Source organism: Paramisgurnus dabryanus, chromosome 4, assembly GCF_030506205.2.
Source record: "Paramisgurnus dabryanus chromosome 4, PD_genome_1.1, whole genome shotgun sequence".
NCBI classification, from domain to species: Eukaryota; Metazoa; Chordata; class Actinopteri; order Cypriniformes; family Cobitidae; genus Paramisgurnus; species Paramisgurnus dabryanus.
In genome coordinates, this window is record NC_133340.1 from 46,387,742 (window position 1) to 46,400,688 (window position 12,947).

General features: G+C 35.3%; 1 protein-coding gene across 3 annotated transcripts in view; it reads left to right on the forward strand.

Annotated features, from left to right (window-relative positions):
- The first annotated feature begins 623 nt into the window (after positions 1 to 623).
- bnc2 (basonuclin zinc finger protein 2) overlaps positions 624 to 12,947 on the forward strand; it is a 437,581-nt gene continuing 425,257 nt past the window's right edge. For all 3 annotated transcript variants that reach the window (XM_065254835.2, XM_065254838.2, XM_065254836.2), the window contains exon 1: positions 624 to 1,069. The gene's annotated coding sequence lies outside the window, so the exon portion shown is untranslated. The remainder of the gene's footprint in view (positions 1,070 to 12,947) is intronic.

The window sequence follows — 12,947 nt, forward strand, 5'->3', positions numbered from 1 at the left end:
TTTAGTCTTCCTCTTGAGAATCAAATGCTGTGTGTACTGTAGGGGGTGAAAAAAGTAACTCCATAATTAATTTATGACAGGTCTGTTTAAGCAGTCTAGGGATTCAAGTTTCAGAAATATAGAAAATGTTTTGAATCTTGAGACAAATCTTGAAACTATTTTGGATCCTAATATAACCTTTTAAAAATCATTTACAAATAAAATAATTTACAGCATTAAAAAGTCACTTAAGTATGTTTACTAAACTGAAAAGCAAAACTGTGAAGTGCACACTATTCCAGTTTCCCTTTTAAATGCAAGATTTAAACTTTTTTATTTTGTTGAAATGTTAAAAAATAGAATAGTTTTAACTTTTTCAACTGTACTTGACAGTAGATAGTAGCTGCACTACCATAGCATATACTTTATACCCTATAGCCTACTTAAGTAGTCAATGATATCAACCACACCAGAATATAATATTCAGCTATATTAAAAAGTTTACACAATGATAATATGCTGTCACTTACAATAGAAGCCAATACACTACACTACACTACACTTCTACACTACACTATATTACCATGTTCCGTTGTAATGCAGCAGTCAAGAGAGAGCTGACTATGCAGAAGAAATAGCCGGGATTGAGTAAGACAGTCAGTTTTCTCTTCCCGGACAGCCTGAGATTTACCCCGGTGCTTCAAACTACCCACCCACTTCAGTCCCGTTTGAGTCCCGCTGGGGTAGCTTAAACGAGCGGATCTGAAGCCGCAGAACCAGCGCTTGGCTTCTGGATCCAGCGAAACTGCTTATATTTTAGCCAACGGGCTTCCTTCGCCTACAGTGACTTTAGTACACGCGAATGACGAGAGCTAGAACTGATTCGTTTTCATCACTGTATTTTTATCGTCTTAACATAACGGAGTGTTGTTTTATGGATTTAGATTTGATGAGGCAAACATAAAGTTTAGAGTGACTTCAGAGAGATTTGCGTAAAGAAGAAGAAGAGAGAAAAGAGGAGAAAGTACCCCCACATGAGGGCGAAATCTGCCTGAACTTGATTCTGCCATTCACACAATATGAAGAAATGGTGAGTAGCTATAACCGATCAACGCATCAACACTTTACAATAACTAATATAACAACATTAGCAAGTATTACTACATTGGTACTATAAAACGTTTAACATATAAATAGTTCACGTAAGTTTTATTCGCTGAAAAATGTCATATTTTTTATAATAATCAAATAAACACACATAATGCACACAAAACTTAACTTTACATAAACAACGTAACTGTAAAGCGTTATGTTAGTTAATGACTTTTATGAGTTATACATCTTTAGTTAGGTTAGTAGTTTAATAAAAAAACTGCTGTGCTGACCATCTTGACAAACAAGATCATTGCTTTACCTGAAAATTCTCTGACCCTTTCGTTGTACTTTCATCTAAACACCATATATGCCTTTGTCATTGTCTCAGTCAATTAAGCATCGAATGTCATAAGAAAATAAATACATAAATAATTCACATTTATGTCAAATGTAAAACTGATAACACAACCTAAAATTGATGTTTTTATTTTAACAAACTTTTTAAAAACATATACAGTATGTTTTTAGTCAAAAGTTCAAATGTTGTTTCAGTGTTTTTTCTCCAAAACCCCCTCAAAGTTGAAGTGTTGAAATATTTTGGTGAATTTTACATTCCAAGCTAACAATGCAGTGTCATCATAATTTTGTTATAGCTGTTGGGTAAATAAGTAAATTCAATGCAACCACACTGGCATCAGGTTAAGTTTAACTACACAATGAAAGTACATCTTTACCACGTAACTGTTGTGTTGTAATGACATAGGTGTTTTGTATTTAAATCAGTGTTTGGTGAAGATAGCTGTCACATTATAGTTATCAAACAATAAGTTGAAATTGCATAATTTTATACAATTCATTATTTAAAATAATTTTGCCAAAACAATAGTCTTACATATTTAGGTATTTTGTATGTTATCGATTAAATTTGACACACACGCACACTACAATATATGAATTTAGGTCCACTAAGCTAATCGATTTGTTTTATTTAAGTATTGCATTAATCTATACAAAAATATAAACATCTGCATGTTCTTGATATCATTAGTTATTTGTGTGATTAAATCACCATCCAAGTAATTTAGACTAAAACGCTAGATTATACTCAGATGAACCAGTTCTTTTTAAACAAAAACCTTATGATTTGTACATTGCCTGGATTTAAATTATTGTTCTTTCACTGTAATAAATAATTAAACATTTTTAAAAGATACAGTTAGTTGGAAAAGATGAAAATGTAACAACCTGTTGATGAAAAATGCTATATTTTTCATGCTTTTTTCATCCTAGTGTGTGTTGCGTAGTCATTCACTCTGCTGAAAAGAGAGAAAGTGATTTACAAGGGCAGGTGAACATTGAGGCATTTCAGCGGCAGAGATATCACAGACAAGAGGAGATATCGCTGAATATATACTAGTTAAAAAGGTCATTTTGCCTCTCTGCCTAAGGTTTGTAAGATTTTCTGCCTAACGTCACATCTTGTCCTAATCTCAGCGACTGTCTGTGATGGGGCACAGTTGTTCAAGTGCTGCAGTCAAGAATGCCAATTTGCATTCCAAGAGTGTCATTTGATGACTTTTATCTGTACGGTTCCCTGGACTTGTCTGGACACTTAACATTTCATCTGATCCATGTCAAGAGTCAAACGCAGTTATGTCCTCCCTCTTCATCTCTATCTTTTTTTCTCTCTCTGTCTTTCTCTTTGTCTTTCTCAGTCTCATTTCTTTGCCTCTTTAAAAAAAGACCAGAGGTTCAGTCAAGGGAAAGTGAAAGGGCAGTGTAGGAGAAATGAACGTGTGTGTGTGTGTGTGTGTGTGTGTGTGTGTGTGTGTGTGTGTGTGTGTGTGTGTGAAAGAGAGAGGGAGGTTAAATGAAGAGGTGCTTTCATGTTAAAGATGCAGTCTAAGGCTGTACTTGTCAACGGTGCTGGTGTGTTTCTCTAGGGGCCCTGGCAGCGTAAGAGGGTAGATGATGGTTAGACGGTTCAATAAGCGCACAGACAGGTAGCCCTAGTGACATCCCCTGGAGACATTGTCTTAATGAAGAGCAGGTCCACTTAGCCCTATGTTCTCTGACCCTCTACCTACCCTCCACACACAGACACACACACACACAGACACACAGACACACACACAGACACACACACACACACACACACACACACACACACACACACACACACACACACACACACACACACACACACACACGCACGAACACACACATGGACGTACGCACACACACACACACACACACACGCACGCACGCACGCGCACACGCACACGCACACGCACACACACACACACACACACACTGCTCATTTCATCTTATAGCTTTTTTGAGTTGGTGGCAATTGTAAAACTGTCAAACCTTATGAGCAGAAATTCGCTACTTATAAAACACAATACAAATGCTTGCAATTATTATTATTATTATTATTATTATTATTATTATTGTATTTAGTCTGTAAAAAAACAGCTGGTGTGACCTGTAACTCGTTTACAAGTAGGTTTTAAACTTCCTGAAGTGAGTTTTTTTAAAGCACATTACATTGGTTTCCATGGCTATGCATCAAGCTTGTCACCTGAATGTGGCGCTTTCCTGCATACTTGCAAGAATGCATTTAGCCAGAATGCAAAATGTATTTGCTTGATGGACAAAGCCACAATAAAATATCATAAACATTACAGTTTTTTATTCGCTTTGGTACTATTTTCACAAGTAAGGTGTACATTTTCAAAACTCTTAGTACAAAAATCCAAACTGATCACACTTGTAACGCAGCTAGTCATTCTTTCAAAACCTGATGTAATGCTTTCAGTAAGTTGCACATGTTTTCAGTCCACATAATCATTGTTTCAAATACAAGATTATTGTAATATGTAATGAGAACATTTGGTTTAATCACCGAAACACAAAGGTATGATCTTCTTTCGGTTTAGTACTTTTAACAATCAGTTCATCCAACAGCAAACAATGCAAGATACATGTTTCAAATCAGCCTTAAAAGTGCTGAAATTAATATGCTACAGTACTATAAAATACATATTACACAGTTTCACATTAGGCAATATACTTACATTACTTACATAATCTATAATTTCCAAAATATCCATCCTATGTGTAATCAAGTGAAGGATCAATGAAGACATCCTCTACAATCATTTGAGCAAAATACAGTAGTTTTTATTTTTCAGATATAATTGTAACATAGCTATACTTTCTATAATGTAACTGAATGAAAACATAAAATTTAGTGCACACATTACATTACAGTAATTTGGATCAAGCCTGTCTTGAGCATTTGGCCGTAGATTTTCGTTCACCTCTTTGACCTCTCTGTAGGTGCCCATGCCCACCTCTCTGACGGATTCCTTGTCCAAAAGATCTTCTTATTCCTTGCTGTTTGTCCTGCTTCATGTTGAAATAAATTGCCAGTGTTTCACCCCCACTTTTACAGTAAACTGGATCTACTGTAATGACCAACTTTGGTTACCACTATGTAAAATCAATTAGCAATAAAGAGTATTTTATCATGTGTGGTTACACATAATTTATATGTTCGTACAAACACAGGTTTTATTTCTGTAGTTCTCAAAATCCATATACTGTATATTGCTGAAATGAAAATGGTTTACCAAATGGTTCAGTGATTAACCATTACAGTTCTTTTCGATTGCTAAACGACAGTGAGCACAACTGGAGCTACATGTGCAAAACTCTAACTACAGTCTGCACTACCAAAAGTCACCTGAGCACAACTCTTACAGTTTTTTACAATCACTTTGCTACTATTTTCAGAACCTTGATGTCATTTTTTTACAACTCTAGATACAAAACTCAAAACTGTAATCACTTGTAACACAGGCTGTCTAGTGTTCAAAACATTGCATTGTGCATTCACATCTTTAAAGACATCTTGCACTTGCACAATCATTGTTTCAAAACACAAATTTACTGTGAAATACCATGGAAACATAACTATAGATCACCCACACACAAGCAACTGATACTTTCACTAAGTCATTGTTTGTACAATCATTAAGTATTGTAGAACAAAATTGGTGATACAGATTTCATTATGGTACATGTAGAGCAAATACATATCTGTAAAAGTTCTGCAGTAGTAGAGAGAATACGACAGACACATTGGAATCATTGAACAAAGTTTGTAATGTATTGATGAAAACACTACAGTACAATCACAACATAGGTCACATCATTTCACAATCTGCACTCAATCATCAGTAACAAGTTGGCAGAATTGGACAAGCAATTACAAGGGCCTGCATCTATACAGTATTGTGATAATTGGTTCATGCTCCATGCTTATTGGTTACAATGAACCTCATTATCTTGAAACTTTCATGATTTTCAGTAAACATGGAAGATTCTTTGTCTGTTTCCATACAACTATTACGAATAATGCAACAGTTACTTATCATTTTGGGCAGTTGTATTGATTGATAGTTAGATCATTGTAAGAAAATGAATAGACACTTATTTGAAATGTGATGTGTGAATAGCCTTTTGAAACAGTAGTACTTTAATGTTAAGTTGTGTCATATTGAACATGTGATTTTGGTTGAATGAACAAATGATCCAAGTTTTATGTGTATTGTATCCAAGCAATTGAGAAAAGAGTTAAGAGTTTTGAAAAATGTGCATTTTGATCTTTGGTTGTGAGTTTTGTGTCTAGAGTTGTGAAAAATGACATCAAGGTTCTGAAAATAGTAGCAAAGTGATTGTAAAAAACTGTAACACATGGCTCAAAACAGATCAGTGCAGGCAAACACTAAACACAACCTTCACTGAGATAACACACACTGTCACTCACAACACACTGAGAGGAAAAACAATAGCATCAAACACCAATACAGAAAATATAAACTTTTCAACTTTACAGTTTTCAATTTCAGTGACTTTATAAAAAGTAATGTTTTCTTCAAAGAATGATTTATTTATTTATTGATTTATCAAATTATTTATTTACATTTTTAGAACAGAACAATTCTTTATGGTAAATGAAAATTAGCAGTTTGCTTCAATTCTCTGTAGCAATTACCAGAATTACAATAATGAGAAAAAAAGAAACTAAAAGTACATACTGTAATTCAAACAAATATTTGAGGGGCTAATCGTGCCTCTCTAGCATCAGGCCACTACCTGGCACCCTTCTCCCTCCACAAATCGTCTTCCTTGTTCCATTTCCAAAATTAGTCTTTCTGAGCTCTACCTATATATCATATATATCATATTTATATGAAAGGTACTATTTTATATATATACAAAATATATATGAAATTGGAATTTATATGTATATGAAATTGCAATCAGCAGTGTTTGAAAGGCACAAGGCTGAAATCAATTCTGTTTTGAATGTGTGGTTCACAGTTTTGACAACAGTGTGTTAGCATTTGAACAAAGTGCTGTAAATCCACAGTGTTGTGCAGGTTGTGGTTAAAGTCATGGAATAAGTGTGTAGAGTTTTGAAAACTGTGTTTAAGCAATGAAAAATGAACTAGAGTTTGGTCCACATGAACTGCTGCTGTGCAGACTGTAGTTAGAGTTTTGCACATGTGACTCCAGTTGTGCCCACTGTCGTTTAGCAATTGAAAAAAACTGTAAGATCAGTTGGATTTAGTGCTGGTCAAATGTATTTCGCAAATGAGATGAGCAGCATATCAAAAGTGTTGAGAGCATTGCATTGTGAAAGACAATTACTTCATATGAAAGGTATTTCTTTGATGATACAATGATTAAGTGTGGTGAAAAAGTGAATGTATAATTTTGTGTGTTGTACTAAGTCAATTGAACATGTGATTACATGTTTGAAAAAACTGACTATTTGATGATCTGCTTTGAGTTTTGTACAAACCAGGCACGTGAACACATAGACATCAAAGGGGGCTTGAGCACCTGCCCTTTTTATTCCTGGAGAGAAAGTGCCCTTTTTTTCTGGGGTGCTTTTTAAAAAAAAAAAATAATATGATCTTTATTCATATAACAACTGATGTCTGTCTGTTTCTTGTGTTTTTTACTTGTTGCTTATTTAATTTAACATGAATTTATTCAAAAATCATTTAAATGAGATTGAAACTCTTATATAAAGAAAAATAGCGCTATTTGTGGCACACAAACGGTTAACAAATGAGTCCCGCCTCCAAAATTTAAATCGCTAATATGATTGGCTTTACCTTTCCTTAGTCCCGCCTCTCTAACTTACTTCGCTTTATGATTGGTCTGTCTACACTCGTGCTGCATCATTCGCGCTTCAAGCGCCAAAGCTCAGCCTGCCCTGAACGAGACACGATCATGTGCATGATTATGCAGGCAGCTACCGGTAAGTGTGTGAGGAAGAAAGCATTCTTATATTAACAGTTTATGCACAAAATATGGTACACGTTGTTACACATAACGATTCAGGGACATTGTTTTCCATGGCAATCCCATATTAACCTGAAGAGTTGCAAACTTGTAACAGTGTAGTGTATGTAGTTTAAATACACTGCTCATAAAATAAGAAAGCACAAACAATAATATAATTGCTAATTACAGTAGTAAGCTTTTTTTTGCGTTTTTTGTAATGGCTTTTAAATAAGTATAATGTGTTATACTGGAGTGCTGTAGTAGATTGGGAAGAAATCTGATGGTTCAGTATTTTACTTGCCCAGTCTGAATTTTCACTGACATCACAAAAAAGTAAAATATAAAATACAAATAAAATAGGCCTAATCTATATTTGTTGTTTCTGACATGTGTAATCCTAATAAATATGAAACCTAAGATTAAAGGTGCGGGTGCCATAGGATGTGTTGTCATAATATGTTAAATTGTTCTTTGACAATTACATAGAAGGTATGTTGCTTTATTAAGTGCAAAAATTATTCAGAAACGTTTTTACATGTCCATTTACAACCCTAGAATTTTTCATTTGAATGAAATGGTCTATTTTTGCCCTATTTGAAAGGGTCATGAATAATAATGTTGAGCTCTGCTCTGATTGCTCTGCTCTGAGGCTCATGCCAGAAGCTCACATTAGTAAACAGACCTTATATTTTGAGCCCTTATTAGACAAAAATACATTTTGAGTAACAACTAATAATATGATATAGCATTTATTGGCATGTAGCGCAAACTCAGCAGTCACAACTTTGTTTTTAGCATTTTAACAAATTTGTAATTAATGTTTAATTTAATGTTTTCAAAACATGCACATTGTGTAATGGCTTCCTTTCCTGCTCTATAAACCTAGACTACTAAGGAGACCATGGTGTCTGTGTGAACAACTGATTATTTTGTAGACATCTTTTGAAAAGTAAACAATTGCGTGAGTTTGAGGAAGATAAAATTAATTAACTTTTTAAATATTTTTTTAAAAAGGAAGTCAGAATTGCATTAATATATATACTTTTTTATACATAATTATGAGAAGTGCCCTTTATTTCACTTGAGCCCCTGCCCCTCAAAATGTCTGTGCACGTCCCTGGTACAAACAGTTGTGAGGTTTTACCACATGATTGTGAAAATTGTACCAAAGCGAATAAAAAAAACCTGTAACTTAATGGTCTATGCTCTTTTTGGTCTGTACTGTAAAATTTTTTACAACAGGTAGGCCAGAAAAACAGCTGAGCACACACCAAGGAACAGTGCTTTTTTAAAATTGCATTTTAAGTACATTTGTACTGATGGAAAAAGACACACCCGTCTCTGGTTTTTGTACAGAACATTAGGATTCAGGCACTTTTCCTTATGGAACTATCAGAGCTGTAGGTGACAATATAGATTGTAAAAACAATACACAATTTAAAGAGATTAATAAAAAATCAAACCTAACATCGGTTGACTTCTGCATACTGATGAATCAGTCCTTTGAGAGTACTTTTATTTCTGAAAACAAGCTAAATAAATGACAAGTAAATCACCATTTCATTCATATATCATATCTAACATGTATCAACTACTAAACTGAGCTAGTATAACTATGTAAAATTATTGTATACAGTGTTAGCTACAGATCCTTGAATTCTTGCCTGGCTGCCAAAACTCTCTTCAGAGCAGTGATCTATGCTCACCGTCTCCCCTCATCTTTAGGAAACCTAAACATTTAATTTTCAACAAGGTATTTGTTCAAGGGGTCAGTTTAGCCACTGGCCGGACCAATAAACACATACAGACAAGAAGTTTACTTCGGGCCAGCAACACACGTACGTCCGATTAAACCATCTTACACAACTTAATTTAAAGCTGTTGCATTGTAATTAGAGCAGTACAATGAAGTTAATGGCCTTCAATGTTAATCTTTAGTTTATTTCTAATCAAATCACAGAATAGTTAGATCATAGTCATATACAAATTCATTAGTAAACATCATACCCTGGGTTCACAGACAAGGCTTTAGGCAAGTCCTAGACTAAAACACATGTTTGAGCTGTCTCAACTGAAAAATATGCCAGCGCCATTGATTTGTCTCAAGATTGTAATGTCTTTGTCTAAGGCATGTTTATAAAAGATCCTTAAACATCTTAATTTACCTAATGCCTAGTCCTGGCTTTAGCTAAGCCTTGTCTATGAAACCAGGCCCATATGTCTTAGGGAAAAACCTTCAAAAACACCAACTAGTAACATTCAAGAAATACTGGGAAGACATGGAAAAGTTAGATAAATTTTGCCTCTGCTGTTGCAAGTATTTTTTCAGGTTGTGTGGTTTTATGGTGGTATGTAGCATAATCGTGCAAAAGCATACCAACGGTCGAAGAGTCAAACATACACTTTTATATTATTCTTTTTTTAAAATAATAAAAAAAATGAAATAAAAGTATATAGTCGCTGAACATTTTCAGAGATCAGGTCATCCTTTTTTGTATTGCTGCTTCATTGCCAAAGATACTTTTGCTGCTAAATAGCTGTAAATGCTGCTGTTAAACAGAAATGCTCAGTTGCCGGAGCTGGATTAATGATGTAAGGAAATGATCGTTTAAGGGAAACCTCTGCTCTTCTGAAGAACTAAGACAATAATTCACTTCTTTTCACAGAGTGAATTGAGCTGGGCAGGGAATGTTGTGGATTTACAGGCAAGCTCAAAACAGAAGCCTGAAGTACTCAGTGGGGAGGTGTATGGTGATTGTGTGTGATTTATATTTTATAGTTTATATGGAGGTAGTATAGAGTAAGATGTAACGCCATATTTTGCCATACAGAATGTGCTGTATAGAAAGGCAACAATGGGATTTTCAGCGATGCATTTGTGTCTTAATAAAACAGGACAGGGATAGACCTGCTTATGCACTTAACCTCTGATTTGTTTTGTTTTGTCCATGGAACGGACCAATGAGACCCCATCATTTCAAAAGTGTGACTGCTTACTAAGTACAGAGCAGAATGATAAAAGAAATTGCTTATTTAGACAAATACCCGGATTAGTTCTTGATATCGAGTATGCATAGAGTGCAGACTTGCGCGTTGAAATCCGGGGAGGTCACGTGACCAGCAGGAAGATCGCACACATCTCAATTCTCACAAGTGCGTTCTGTGTTCTTGCGACCTTCTGAGTTCATTCTTCCAAGGTCGCCTGGCAAGACCAGTCTCCACGAGAACGCAATTCCGTTCTTTGCTTTTTTAGAATTGAGAAACAGCCAATATGCTGAATGTCCCCACAGGAAATGCATTTTTCAAAGTGTCTTTATTATTACAGTGCTTTCGTTAGTGTAAAAGTGTATATTAATAGTTATGTGATGTAAATACTGTTAAATAGCGCCATCTGATATATTATCTGCATGGCTACTGTTAGTCGTTGGTAACGTTATATTTAAAGTACATTTAATCAGCAAATTAAAACTTTGAAAAAAAACCTTGCTCATTGCACATTTACCCCTTTTAGATGTACTGTATATACGATTTATTTTTTGAAAGACGTCAGAAGTAAGAAGGTAAGAAAGTATATAGTTACTTAGGCAGCTTATGTTTTGTACATATGCATTTCACTGAAATTCGCAATGATTTCACCTCAGAAATACATTGACAGACAGTTATAAAATGTGAATCCTTAATCTCTAAACCATCCTTCAGTGCACAAAAATTTAATTTGCATGCGTATTCTGAGCATGATGTAGCAGCACATTAGATTGTGGCATGCTTATGACCTCAAACCAATTTTTAATACTTTAGCCGATTGCGCTTTTTGACATTTCTGTGTTGCTACCTAGTGTCCAGGTCAGGCGCACACTTTTAAAAATCAATGTCATATAGATATTTTTATACTGTAGCCTGCCATGCTTTTTTGAGGGAACACACACTGCACATACAGAGAAAACAGAGACAGGTAAAGGGAACAAAAGTTATTTGGTGTAGGCAAATCATCAGGATATGCATCACCTGAAGTTTGCATTTGCTGAATTTTATTTTATGCTTCAAGTACACTTTACACTCATGTGCATGCCCAGTGTGCATGAATTGTTGTTTCATGTGTTTATGGCTGTGGATAGTGGGGATGAAGATATTTTTGTGAAAAGCCAGTATAGACGGTTTCAGCAGTAACAACATAATCATGCGGCTTTCGTGGTCATCACGTAACTTTCGGTAAACTCTGTGAAGAATAAATAACAACAAAGTTCTTTTAAAGTAGTTTATTTATATAACAAGCAAAATAAACAACACGTAGAATACATATGAACCCAAAACATTTGTTAATTTCGATGAGGTATTTGTTTAAGAGTTCAGTTTCAGCAACTAGTGAAGTTCGGACCAGACACTTATCGCGTCACTGCACGTGCGCTCAATGAAACAGTCTATAGACGAGGGTCGTTTTCATTTCAAAATGCCTTAAAAAAATGCCTTAAAATGCCTTTAAAAACTTTTTAAAAAGCAAATGCTATAATGTAAACAGGGCCTCAGCAGTATGTGTGCCTTTAGGTGTGTGTGCAGAGAGGGGGACAGTGCGGCTTTTGAGCAGACAGAAATGCTGCCTCTCACAGAGCTCTTTCATGTGACGCTCGCATTCCACTAATACAGTCACAGCAGCATGCACAAGACGAGACATGTGTCCCATCCTCCCTCACCTTTTTCACACTCTTGTCTCTCTCTTTCTCTTACCATGACCTTAACATTTATCAAAGAACCCTGTGCAAAATTCCTCTCAGCATCTGTAAACTGGGCAGGCCAGACAGCATGCCGTGATACAGACACAAGCAGGTTTGTTTCACTGAATCAGTGAGATGTTGTCATACCAGGCTAACGAAATGCTCTATCCCTTACCTCTGTACCTTACTCTCATACAAACTTGTTGACATTATTAGATCAAAAGAAATACATGATCTGCCCGATTTATTCAAGCCTGTGTAACTAGTGAAGTTTTTTACTTTTTTAGTATTCTTCATCTTTTTTTAACGGCCCATCACAAGTATAGGCGAACCACATACAAATACATAAATACACAGTAAAAAAATAATAAATGCCAAGTTACACACATAAGCAAACATCACACTAGTTAAAAGCACATTGAATTACAGAGAGTTTAATAATTTTTGTGTATATTATGTTTTTAATTATTAGGTATGTACATTGAATTTGTAATATTGTTAAATTATATGGTTTTTATCATGTCACTTTTTTCAGTCCCTTCATTAACCTCTCTTTCTGAATTTGAGGGAAGGGTAACAAAACAGCCCCACTGTCACCATTATTAGATTCCTGTTACTTTACCAGGCAACCTCATATTAAAAGTGGGGGAGGGAGAGGTGGAGGGAATGAGCCATGATTGAGTTTGCTGAGTGTGTCAAGGACACGCGCCACATGTTGATAATGCCCAAAACGCAGTGTGAGAGCGACACAGGGAGGGAGAACAGTGGTCTGGCCAGATGAGATTTCCACAGAAG